The sequence below is a fragment of the Pristiophorus japonicus genome, chromosome 6 (assembly GCF_044704955.1).
Source record: "Pristiophorus japonicus isolate sPriJap1 chromosome 6, sPriJap1.hap1, whole genome shotgun sequence".
Classification (NCBI taxonomy): Eukaryota; Metazoa; Chordata; class Chondrichthyes; family Pristiophoridae; genus Pristiophorus; species Pristiophorus japonicus.
The window spans coordinates 25,616,231-25,629,911 of NC_091982.1; the positions used below are offsets into that span (position 1 = coordinate 25,616,231).

The following is a 13,681-nucleotide window of genomic DNA, read 5'->3' on the forward strand; positions in this document are numbered from 1 at the left end:
TTAATTATTCATTTATTTTGAAATATTCAGTGTTTTACTTTAAAGTTTTGTTATATTGAAAACAACTCAAATCAAAGTCAGTCAATAAATTGAATTTACGTGTGTTTGAACTCTATTCGGCTGCTTTGATTCAGTCAGTGGGTTATGTGTGTTCACAATTTTAAAAACAAAATCTGTACACTGTAAATGCTGCAAAGTTGCCAAAGTGTTCACTAAAATATTTAAAACGCCTTGAAATCTACTGCAAAAGATCATGCAGTATTTATTCGGGACACTTGAAAAAAATCAGGTTGAAATTCCTTCTTTCTTCTCCACTGTTTTATTCCTTTCCCCACACCACTCTCAACTAAGTAAGCACTCATTTGGCCTCCTAGTCTGGACTGTTCTTGAGTGACTTAGTGACATTTTAACAGTGATGCATTCTAAGATGTCCTGTTAATAGGTTTGGTGAATGACACAACTCCATCAAAAACATATTTTACTCTGATTTTTTCCCTGCTCTCCCGAAGATGGCAACACTTGCTAAAGAACGGTTCCATAGCCAGTCATCGTCCTGTACCTCGCTCAAATGGCTGTTCTTCATGGACTGTGGGTGTTAACAGGTATTCAAGCACAAAGAGCATCATAACCAAACGCCATCCGCCCTCACTTAATATCCACATGTGCAAGCTGTCCAGCAGGAGTCGTTGATAATAACAAGATTTGTATCCCTTTATTGGTCAGGTGCGGTCACTCTCTCCTGATATCAGTTGTCAGTAGAAGTTCCATGGGGAAGAAAACAAATAAATGAAGTTGGGCCACTCTGATGATTCCTGATACAAATCTTGCTATTATTATCAACGACTCCTGCTGGATATTAAGTGAGGGCAGATGGTGTTTGGTTGTGATGCCCTTTGTGCTTGAATAGCCTGTTAACACCCACAGTCCATGAAGAACAGCTATTTGAGCGAGGTACAGGACGATTCCTGGCGATGAAACCATTCTCTAGCAAGTGTTGCCATCTTTGGGAGAGCAGGGATGAAATACGAGTAAAATATATTTTTGATGGAGAATCAGGAACTTAATAAACTGTGACACGTGACATGAGTTCACTAATGTGTTGTGTCATTCACCAAACCTATTAACAGGACATCTTCAAATGCATCACTGTTAAAATTTCACTAAGCCACTCAAGAACACTCCAGAATTGTTTTTATTAGGTTTTCAAAAATAAAGCAAAGTGCATATAGCACTGAGTTAAAGTATTTAATGGAACATAACCATGGCAACATCAGTAATCTTTCATAATTTTTGCAGCCCCTGAAATCCTCATCTATACAGTTCTTTGTGCTTGGTCCTGCAAAATACAGAACAAATATAAGACACACAGCAGCCTCATAATCTTTTTGAGAGCTCTTATTGCACGACACTTTGTGGTTCTCTAAGAATGAATTCAGATAATTGTGGACCTTGGTAATCATATGGAGCTTTTGTTACCCATTGAAGGTTTCCTGAGAAAGACATTTTGATCCAGAAACGGTGATGTAGTTCTTTGGCGGTTCGGTGAGCATAGCTGAGCCATAGATACCAGGAAGGTCCCAATTAGTATCCCCAACATTTGCAGTGCACAGATTTCGGTCAGTGGCAGTGGAAGGCAGGGGTTCATAACCGGCCTCAGTGCAGCCTGTGTGGACCTCGTGAGAATAACACCAGAATTTGCCTTACGGTTCTCTTCATTTGAATTGACAGCTGACGCTCATTGCCACATAAATAATGGTCAAGCATGAGCTTTGACATTGAATGTTGACTGACGTTTTGAATGTTCAACCTCAGCAAACAATCAAAACCTTGAGGAGAGGAAGAGAGGAGACTAGAATGTAAACTGTGTCATGTAATTCAGGTGTGAAATTAGCTCCAGGAGGTAGTCTCATGTCATTTTGGCTTCAGATCTGCAGCAGTGCGAAAGTAAACTTAAAGCAAAGTCAAGTTTAAAAGGGCTATCTGGAACCTATTATTTTTAATGCCAGCAGAGAGCTCACAGGACAATAAACTCTCTCCTATTCAAAGTTAACTGGTACTCGGATCCCGGTGAGTGGAGCACTGCGCCTATGTTCTGGCATACTTGAGATCCCGATGGAATTTTAACCCATTCCTGAGCGAGACACCCATCACAGCCACCCTGCTATGTGTAATTTGTTTTTATTATTGAATACTGCGCAAATGCAAAAGCTTATTGACTGGGTGGAGGAAAATAGTTGTAAAATCAACTTCATAGCAACTTCATGGCCAATTTAAAACCGAGTTGAGAAAGAATTTCTTCTCCCAGAGGGTTGTGAATCTGTGGAATTCTCTGCCCAAGGAAGCAGTTGAGGCTAGCTCATTGAATGTATTCAAGTCACAGATAGATAGATTTTTAACCAATAAGGGAATTAAGGGTTACGGGGAGCGGGCGGGTAAATGGAGCTGAGTCCATGGCCAGATCAGCCATGATCTTGTTGAATGGCGGAGCAGGCTCGAGGGGCTAGATGGCCTACTCCTGTTCCTAATTCTTATGTTCTTATGTTCTTATGTTCACCCTGAAGACATTGTGGTCAAACCGATGGTGAAGGAATGGTTCCATTTGAATACTGAAAGGCCTTTTCAGCTATAAAAACACCATACACTTTTTTTCCATCACTCATCTACTGCCAAAATATCCTATGAAGTTCTGATGTGAACTCTTGGATGGCCTATTATGTAAAGGTACCTGCACATACTGAGCCATATAAACCAAAAGGCAATGAGTGTTGACTGTAGTATTAAGGCTAGTTTGAAGGAATTACTTCTGTTTTATTAGTTTGTCCTGATGCCTCCAAGTCCTCCCTTTTATGGCTCAAGTAACCTAACATTCAAACAGAATCTATTTCCTTCCCCATTTTAAAAATCTCAATCATAACTTTCATCTGCACTTCATTTAAGCAAAACTATATATTTTAAGTTAGCAGGAAAATAGAAAAATAAATTTCACTTCTTTGTGGCTGTTTGATTTTTGAAGGGTATTGATGGCAAGAATATACTGAGCTTTGAAATGTATGATGATGATGTTTTTCAGACACTTCCCTCCATTAGTGGCGATACATACAGTCGAATGTCACTCTAACGAACCCCCTTGGGACCGACAGAAAGATCATTATATCAGAATGTTCTCTTTAGTTCGATTTGCTGATTTGCTGCAGCAGAAAATCAAAGAGATGATCAATTTGAATTGAACGTCACTTTATTCTGTTTTTTAAATAAACTATACAGCGTGGATGCTTCACATTGGCCCGAAAATTGTGGCCTTGCTGGGTGCGTACAATGTGCGCATGCACAGAAAGAGGCCTCGCAAATGCTGGTTCTCGGGGCGCGATGCGCATGTCCCGAGAACCGGCTATGCCAATCTGTCAAAATTTATTTAACAAATCCAACCCATCCCCGCAGGAAGGACATCTGCGGAGCAGAGATTGGACTATTTGCCCCACTCTTGCCCAGCGAATGTCCTTCAAACGCTTACGCCTGGTAAAAGCAGGCCTAGTTTTACCATTGTAAGAGTTTTAAAACATAGAAAAATTAAATGTAATCACTCATTCTTATGTTAAAAACCCTGTCCATTAAGTTTACTTTTAACCCTATTAAAACACATTTTCAAAAAATGTGCTAAAATATTTTTCTAAAGCATTTAATTACATTCAATTTCAATTAATTTTAAATGTGCAGGATTTTTTTATTTATTGTATTGTGTTTCTTGTTTTATGGGGGTATTCTCATTGATAGTAATGGGAGCTTGTACATACATAGCTTCCATTATTATCAATGCGAATACTACATAGTGATTGACAACATGGCACTAACAGAAACTTGGCTGAAGGATAATGACACACGACCATTAATTGAAGCCTCCCCTCCTGGCTATACCTTCCACCACTTGCCCCCGTCCAGACTGCCGTGGTGGCGGTATAACTCTCATCACTAAATCATACCTTGGTCTGTTCCCCTACTCCTCCGGCACTTTCTCATCTTTTGAACAACTCGCCTTATTCCGCCCCTCTAACCTCTCATTCAAAATTCTCGTTCTCTACTGCCCACCCAAAACTTTATCATGGATATATCCTCATTGCTTTCTTCCCTTAGCCTTTGCACCGAGCGACTTCTCAACAGTGACTTTAATCTCTATCAGAACACATCTTGCTCTCTCTCCTCTGAGTTCACTACCCTCCTGTCCTCTCTTGATCTCTCCCTCGATGTAAATTCCTCAACCCATATTCACGGCCACCCCGTTGACCTTACAATTTCTCGTGGCCTTTCTATTCCTATCATATCAATTAAAGATAAAGCCATCTCTGACCATTTCCTTGTATCACTCTCGACCCACATTCCCCTTCCCCAATCCAAACCTACTCTCTTCTGTATCCGCCCCTGGAAAAAAAACTCTATTACAACTGCACTTGTCAATTCCAAACTATCCAACCTTTGGCCCTCTTTTAACGATGATATTTCTGCAGCCACTAATCTGCTCAACCATACCCTCATTACCACCTATGATGCCCTAGTACCTATTAAAATGATTACTCTCTCCCACCCTGGCCCTTCCCCCTGGTACAGCCCTCACCTTCACTCCCTCAGGTTAAAAGGGCCCAGACTTGAACGGATGTGGCGGACAACTGGTTTAGTCATTCACCACCAGTTCTGGCTGGAACACATCATCAAACACTATCGGTTCCGAGTGTTGTCTACAAAAACTGCTCACTATTCCAGGATCATTCTTAATTCCAAAAATAACCCCCGGTTACTATTCTCGACTGCTAACCGTCTCCTTAAAACCCTCTCCCCTGTCTCCACCACACTCACCTCCAGCAACACGTGTGAAGAGCTCATGGACTTCATTGAGATCATCCGATCAGCTGCGTCTGCAAGTTCCCTTCTTTCACCTAGCTCACAAGGCCAAACTTCATCTGACGCTCCCACCTGCGCAAGCCCTAAACTCATATCTTTCTCCAGTTTCTCTTTGATCTCCCCTCTTAATCTCTCCAAACTCATCATATCCATGAGACCCACTTCCTGCTCTCTTGACTCTATTCTCACTAAACTGCTGACCACCCAACTTCCTTTTTTGGCTCCCATGTTAGCCGACATTGTTAACGGTTCTCTGTCTTCAGATACTGTTCCCCTCTCCTTCAAACCTGCTGTCATCACCCCTCTCCTCAAAAAAACAATCCTTGATCCCACTTTGGTTGCTAGCTATTGCCCCATCTCCAATCTCCCTTTCCTTCCAAAGTACTTGAATGTGTTGTTGCCTCCCAAATCCATGACCATCTTTCCATGAATTCAATGTTTGAATCCCTTCATTCTGGTTTTCGACCTTGCCACAGTACCGAAACTACTCTCATCAAAGTCACAAATGATATCCTTTGTGACTGTGACAAAGGTAACCTGTTCCTCCTTGTCCTTCTGGACCAGTCTGCAGCTTGTGACACAGTTGACCACTCCATCCTCCTCCAACGCCTCTCCACCAATGTCCAGCTAGTTGGGACTGCACTCACCTGGTTCCATTCTTATCTATCTAATCGTAGCCAGAAAATCTCCTGAAATGGCATCTCTTCCCACTCCCAAATCGTTACCTCTGGTGTACCCCAAGGATTTGTCCTTGGTCCCCTCTTGATTCTCATCTATATGCAGCCCCTTGGCGATATCATCCGAATATATGGTCAGTTTCCAGATGTACGCTGACGACACCCAGCTCTACCTCTCCACTGCTTCTGTTAACCCCTGCTTGATATCTAAATTGTCAGATTGCTTGACCGGCATCCAGTACTGGACAAGCAGAAGTTTTCTCCAAATTAATATTGGGAAGATCGAAGCCATTATCTTTGGTCCCTGCCACAAACTGCGTTCCCTAACCACTGACTCCACCCTCTCCCTAGCATCAATCTGAGGGTGAACAAGACTGTTCACAACCTCAATGTCATATTTGATCCGGAAATGAGTTTCCAGACACATATCTGTGGCATAACTAAAATCGTCTTTTTCCACCTCTGTAACATTGCCCGTCTCCGCCCCTGCCTCAGCTCTTCTGCTGCTGAAACTCTCATTCATGCCTTTGTTACCTCTATACTTGACTACTCCAACTCACTCCAACTCACTCCTGACCGGCCTTCCACATTCCGCTCTACATAAATTTGAAGTCATCCAAACCTCAGCAGCCCCTGTACTAACCCGCACCCAGTCAAGATCACCCATCACCACTGTGCTTTCTGACCTACATTGGCTCCCAGTTAAACAACGCCTTGATTTCAAAATTCTCATCCTTGTTTACAAATCACTTCATGGCCTTGTCCCTCTATATTTGATGGCTTGCATCCTAGGGTCTTAAGAGAAGTAGCGGCAGGTATTGTGGATGCATTGGTTATAATTTACCTAATTCCCTGGATTCTGGGGAGATCCCAGCAGATTGGAAAACTGCAAATGTAATGCCCCTATTTAAAAAAGGAGGCAGACAAAAAGCAGGAAACTATAGACCAGTTAACCCAACATCTGTGGTTGGGAAAATGTTGGAGTCCATTATTAAAGAAGCAGTAGTGGGACATTTGGAAAAGCAAAATTCAGTCAGGCAGAGTCAGCATGGATTTATGAAGGGGAAGCCATGTTTGACAAATTTGCTGGAGTTCTTTGAGGATGTAACGAACAGGGTGGATAAAGGGGAACCAGTGGATGTGATGTATTTGGACTTCTAGAAGGCATTTGACAAGGTGACACATAAAAGGTTACTGCACAAGATAAAAGTTCACAGGTTGGGGTTCATATATTAGCATGGATAGAGGATTGGCTAACTAACAGAGAACAGAGTGTTGGGATAAATGGTTCATTCTCTGGTTGGCAACTAGTAACTAGTGGGGTGCCACGGGGATCAGTGCTGGGACCCCAACTATTTACAATCTATATTAATGATTTGGAAGAAGAGACTGAGTAAAACATAGCCAAGTTTGCTATCAATACAAATATAGGAGGAAAAGCAATGTGTGAGGAGGACAGAAAAAACCTGCAAAAGGACATAGACAGGCTAAGTCAGTGGGCAAAAATTTAGCAGATGGAGTATAATGTTGGAAAGTGTGAGGTCACGCACTTTGGCAGAAATAATCAAAGAGCAAGTTATTATTTAAATGGAGAAAGATTGCAAAGTGCCGCAGTACAGCGGGACCTGGGGGTACTTGTGCATGAAACACAAAAGGATAGTACGCAGGTACAGCAAGTGATTAGGAAGGCCTATGTTATCTTGACCTTTATTACAAAGGGGATGGAGTATAAAAGCAGGGAGGTCTTGCTACAGCTGTACAAGGTTTTGGTGAGGCCACACCTGGAATACTGCGTGCAGTTTTAGTTTCCATGTTTAAGAAAGGATATACTTGCTTTGGAGGCAGTTCAGAGAAGGTTCACTCGGTTGATTCCGGGGATGAGGGGGTTGACTTATGAGGAAAGGTTGAGTAGGTTGTGCCTTTATTCATTGGAGTTCAGAAGAATGAAAGATGATCTTATCGAAACGTATAAAATTATGAGGGGGCTTTAAAAGGCGGATGCAGAGAGGATGTTTCCACTGATGGGGGAGACTAGAACTAGAGGGCATGATCTTAGAATAAGGGGCCGCCCATTTAAAACAGAGATGAGGAGAAATTTCTTCTCTCAGAGGGTTATAAATCTGTGGAATTCGCTAGCTCAGAGAGCTGTGGAAGCTGGGACATTGAATAAGTTTAAGACAGAAATAGACAGTTTCTTAAACAATAAAGGGATAAGGTGTTACGTGGAGCGGGCAGGGAAGTGGAGCTGAGTCGACGATCAGATCAGCCATGATCTTATTGAATGGCGGAGCAGGCTCAAGGGGCCGTTTGGCCTACTCCTGTTCCTATTTCTTATGTTCTTATGTTCTTATTTCTGTAATCTTTTTCAGCCAAACAACCCCACAAGATGTCTGCACTCCTCAAATTCTGGCCTCTTAAACATCCCTCATTATAAACTGCTCAACTATCGGTGGATGTGCCTTCAGCTGCCAGGGCCCTAAGCTCTGGAACTCCCTCCCTGAACCACAATGCCTCTCTACCTCTCTTTCCTCCTTTAAGACGCTCCTTAAAACCGATCTCTTTAAACAAGCTTTTGGTCATCTGGCTTAATTTGTTCTTTTGTGGTTCGGTGTCAAATTTATCTGTTTGTCTTGTAACACTGTTGTGAAGCATCTTGGAAACGTTTTACTACGTTAAAGGTGCTATATAAATAAAAGTTATTAGTATTATTATTATTGGTGGTTCAGGCCCACGTGATTCCAGGATATGAATACGTACCTGGAGGACATGTTCCCGTACGCTGCACAGCGAATGGAGGCGTCCAACCGGAATCCTACATTCCTCCGGGACCATCAGGTATTTTTATTTTTAAATTTGGGTTGGAAGCATTCGTCCGAAGGAAGCCTCCGACCGCAAATTTCCCCCTAATATTCGTGCTTTTCTCAATGCACGCGGTTGCTATTATTGTGTTCCTAACACAGATGAGGCTGCACACAGGGAGGTTAAAGTAACAGTGATTTCAGTCTTTAATAAGACACCCCAGAGTGAGGAACAGGCCTTAGGGGCCGGCTTATATACAGTGCTCCCAAGGGATGCTGGGATCCCTTGAGACTTCAGGGGATGAGCTCCCTGGTGGCAGAACATGGGAGTGCATGCTTTACAGATACACAACATCACTCCCCCGCCAAAGTCAAAGTGAAAACTATTTACAAGGTGAGGCGGTCGGGAGCCTTTCTTTCCCTGGTGGACCGCCTCGGTACAAATGTCTGTTCTGGTGTGTTGGCTGTGTCCTCGCTGGGCTGGCATGTTGTTGGCCCTGCAGGGCTGCTAGGTTAGGCTGGCCTTGCTGGGCTGTTGGGCGTGATGGGTTCGATTTCCTGGTCTGGCATGGTGTCGTTGATCCTTTGGGTGTGTGGTGTGGGCTCGAAAAAGATGGTGTCTGTTGTGGGTTGTTCAGGGCAGTCTGTGAACCGCAGCCTCATTTGGTCCAGGTGCTTTCTGCAAATTTGTCCATTGTCTAGTTTGACTACAAACACCCTATTCCCTTCTTTAGCTATCACAGTACCCGCAATCCACTTGGGACCATGTCCATAGTTTAGCACATACACAGGGTCATTCAGATCAATTTCCCGTTACACAGTGGCGCAACCATTGTTTACATTTTGTTGCTGCCGCCTGCTCTCTAACTGATCATGCAGGTTGGGGTGAACCAGCAAGAGTCTGGTTTTAAGTGTCCTTTTCATGAGTAGCTCAGCCGGGGGCACCACTGTGAGCGAGTGGGGTCTCGTGCAGTAGCTGAGCAGTACTCGGGGCAGGCAGGTTTGGAGTGAGCCTTCTGTGACTCGTTTAAGGCTCTTTTTGATAGTTTGTACTGCCCGCTCTGCCTGCCCATTGGAGGCTGGTTTAAACGGGGCCGAGGTGACATGTTTGATCCCATTGCGGGTCATTTATTCTTTAAATTTGGCACTGGTGAAACATGGTCCGTTGTCACTGACCAGTATGCCAGACAGGCCGTAGGTGGTAAACATGGCCCTCAGGCTTTCAATGGTGGCGGTGACGGTGCTTTCTGACATTATTTCACATTCAATCCATTTTGATAAAGCATCCACCACCACCAGGAACATTTTACCGAGAAACGGGCCCGCATAGTCGACATGGATCCTTGACCATGGTCTGGAGGACCAGGACCACAAACTTAGTGATGCCTCTCTGGGCACGTTGCTCAACTGAGCACATACGCTGCATTGCCGTACACAGGACTCTAAGTCAGAGTCGATACTGGGCCACCACACGTGGGATCTGGCTATCGCTTTCATCATTACTATACCCAGGTGTGTGCTGTGGAGATCCGAGATGAACGCCTCCCTGCCCATTTTTGTAGCACTACGTGGTTACCCCACAACAGGCAGTCTGCCTGAATGGACAGCTCGTCCTTTCACCGCTGGAACGGCTTGATTAGCTCTTCCATTTCAACGGGGATGCTGGCCCAGCTCCCATACAGTACACAGTTTTTTACTAGGGACAGCAGAGGATCTTGGCTGGTCCAAGTCCTAATCTGGCGGGCCGTGACAGGTGATTTATCATTTTCAAACGCTTCCACGAACATCAACAAGTCTGCGGGCTACACCACCATCAACAAGTTTGCAGGCTGCGCCATTTCCACCCCCGTGATGGGCAATGGTAGCCGACTGAGAGCATCCGCACAGTTCTCGATGCCTGTCCTGTGGCGGGTGGTATAGTTATACGCTGATAGCGCGAGTGCCCACCTTTGTATGCGGGCTGATGCATTAGTATTTATCCCCTTGTTTTCAGCGAACAGGGATGTGAGGGGCTTGTGATCGGATTCCAGCTCAAATTTGAGGCCAAACAGCTACTGATGCATTTTCTTTACCCCGAACACACACGCTAATGCCTCTTTCTCAATCATGCTGGAGGCCCTCTCGGCCTTAGACAAGCTCCTAGAAGCATCGGCGACAGGTTGCAACTTCCCCGCAATGTTAGCTTGTTGTAATACACACCCGATTCCATACGACGATGCGTCACATTCTAGCACAAGTCTTTTACACGCGTTATACAATACAAGCAGCTTGTTGGAGCATAAAATGTTTCTGGCTTTCTCAAAAGCAATTTCTTGTTTTTTTCCCCATACCCAATTCTCACCTTCACGCAATAACACATGTAGGGGCTCTAAAAGGGTGATTAAACTCGGTAGGAAGTTACCAAAATAGTTGAGGAGTCCCAGGAACGACCGCAGCTCCGTGACGTTCTGTGGCCTGGGCACATTCCTGATAGCCTCTGTGTGGGCCGACTGCCATCCGCCGCGATCTTTCTCCCCAAAAACTCCACTTCTGTTGCCATGAAGAAGCATTTCGACCTCTTCAGCTGCAGCCCTACGCGATCCAGTCGCTGGAGGACCTCCTCCAGGTTTTGTAGGTGCTCGGCGGTGTCCCGACCCGTGATCAATATATCTTCCTGAAAGACCACCGTGTATGGTACCGACTTGAGTAGGCTCTCCATGGTTCTCTGGAAGATCGCTGCAGCCGACCAACTTCCAAACAGGCATCTGTTGTAGATGAACAGTCCCTTGTGCATGTTGATGCAGGTGAGGCCCTTCGACGACTCCTCCAGCTCCTGCGTCATGTAGGCCAAAGTCAGGTCGAGCTTGGTGAACGTCTTGCCTCCTGCCAGCGTCGCAAATAGGTCGTCCGCCTTAGGTAGCGGGTATTGGTCCTGTAGCGAGAAATAGTTACTTTATAATCGCCGCAAATCCTGACCGTGCCATCACTTTTGAGTACTGGAACAATCGGTCTGGCCCACTCGCTGAATTCCACTGGGGAGATGATGCCCTCGCGTTGCAGCCTGTCCAGCTCGATTTTCACTCTCTCCCTCATCACGTGAGGTATCGTTCACGCCTTGTGATGAATGGGTCGTGCCTCTGGGACCAAGTGGATCCGCACCTTCGCCCCGGAAAAGTTTCCAATGCCTGGCTCAAAAAGGGAAGGAAATTTGTAAAGAACCTGGGTACATGAGGCCTCATCGACATGTGATTGTACTCGGACGTCATCCCAGTTCCAGCGGATTTTGCCTAGCCAGCTCCTTCCAAGCAGTGTGCGGCCATCGCCCAGGACAATCCAGAGTGGCAGTTCCTGCACCATGCCCTCATAGGTGACCTTGACCACGGCGCTGCCCAGGACAGTGATCAGCTCTTTGGTGTACGTTCTCAGTTTTGTGTGGATTGGGCTCAGGGCTGGTCTGAATGCCTTGTTGCACCACAGTCTCTCAAACATCTTTTTACTTATGATGGATTGGCTAGCGCCAGTGTCCAGTTCCATGGCTACAGGTAAGCCATTCAATTTTACGTTTAGCATTTCGTGGACATTTCGTCAAAAATATGTGCACCTCGTGTACTTCAGCATCTGCCTCCTCTCTCTGAGGCTTGAAATTTCTTTGATCCACCATGGACCAATCTTCCTCTGCCATGTGGTGGTTAGCATGTTTTGCAGAGCTTGCAGCTCGTTTGCAAGCTCATTGGAGGTGCCCCATTGTTCCACAGCTCTTGCAAATATATCCTTTGAAGCAGTATAAATAGGCTGAATGGAAGCCTCCACTATGCCAACAAGGTGTGAATTGCCTTGCATTCATCCTTTGTTGGGGATTCTGAGTCATCTGGGTCACCTGAGGCCTGCTGGCAGTTGCAGACTCGTGGTTTCTGCCCTGTACATTTCTGCTCGCAAACACAGTTCCAGTTAATTTATGAACATTGCTAGCACTTGTGTGCTGAGAGATTTGTTTGGTGTTATCACTGGTGGACATAAACGCCTGTGCTATTGCAATGGCCTTACTGAGGGTCGGTGTCTCTCCAGTCAAAAGTTTTCATAGGATGGTCTCGTGGCCAATGCCCAGTACAAAAAAGTCCCTGAGCATTTGCTCCAGGTAGCCATCAAACTCACATTGTCCTGCAAGTCGCCTTAGCTCAGCGACATAGCTCGCCACTTCCTGACCTTCAGATCGCTGGCACGTGTCGAACCGATACTTCGCCATCAGCATGCTCTCCCTCGGGTTAAGATACTCCCAAACCAGTGTACACAGCTCCTCATACGACTTATTTGTGGGTTTCACCGGAGCCAGAAGATTCTTCATGAGGCTGTAGGTCGCAGACCGTGAGGAGGACCGCTCTCCTTTATGCGGCACTTCCTTCTCCGTCCAGCTCGTTGGCTACAAAGTACTGGTCTCGCCGTTCGACATAAAGTTCTTTCTCTACCATACTGTAAGCTCTTTCTGCTTTAGACAGACTTCTCGAAGCATACGCAACAGGTTGTAGTTTGTCCGATTCATTAGCTTGTTGGAGTACGCAGCCAACCCCATATGATGAAGCATCACAGGCCAATACAAGATGCTTACACGGATCATAATGAACAAGCAACTTGATTGAACATAGCAGATTCTTGGCTTTCTCAAAGGCTCTATCTTGAGACGCACCCAGACCCAGTTGTCGCCTTTTCTAAGTAACTCATGCAGTGGCTCCAGTAAAGTGCTCAATCTGGGTAAGAAATTACCAAAGTAGTTGAGTAGCCCAAGGAACAAATGCAGCTCCATCACATTCTGAGACCTGGGTGCATTTTTGATGGCCTCGGTTTTCGAATCAGTGGGACTGATGCCATCAGCAGCAATCTTCCTCACGAGGAATTCGACTTTGAGTGCCATGAATACACACTTCGAGCATTTCAGCCTGAGTCCCACTTTGTCCAGACGCTGTAGGACTTCTTCAAGATTATTCAGATGTTCAGCAATGTCGTGACCTGTGACCAGAATGTCATCTTGGAACATGACAGTTTTAGGAACTGACTTCAGTAAACTCTCCGTATTCCTCTGAAAATATGGCTGCAGCTGAACGAATTCCAAAAGGACACCTGTTATAGACAAACAGTCCTTTATGGGTGTTGATGCAGGTGAGTTTCTTCAAAGTTTCGACAAGCTCCTGGGTAATATAGGCCGATGTCAGACCCAGTTCCGTGAACGACTTTCCACCAGCTAGCATGGCGAACCGGTCATCAGCCCTCGATAACAGATACTGATCTTGTTTCGAAAATCGGTTAATCGTAACCTTGTAGTCTCCACAAATCCTGACAGTGCCA

General features: G+C 45.2%; 1 protein-coding gene across 3 annotated transcripts in view; it reads left to right on the plus strand.

Annotated features, from left to right (window-relative positions):
• Positions 1–13,681, plus strand: part of tenm1 (teneurin transmembrane protein 1) — a 1,011,052-nt gene that overhangs the window by 301,024 nt on the left and 696,347 nt on the right. The gene's annotated exons all lie outside the window — the stretch shown is intronic.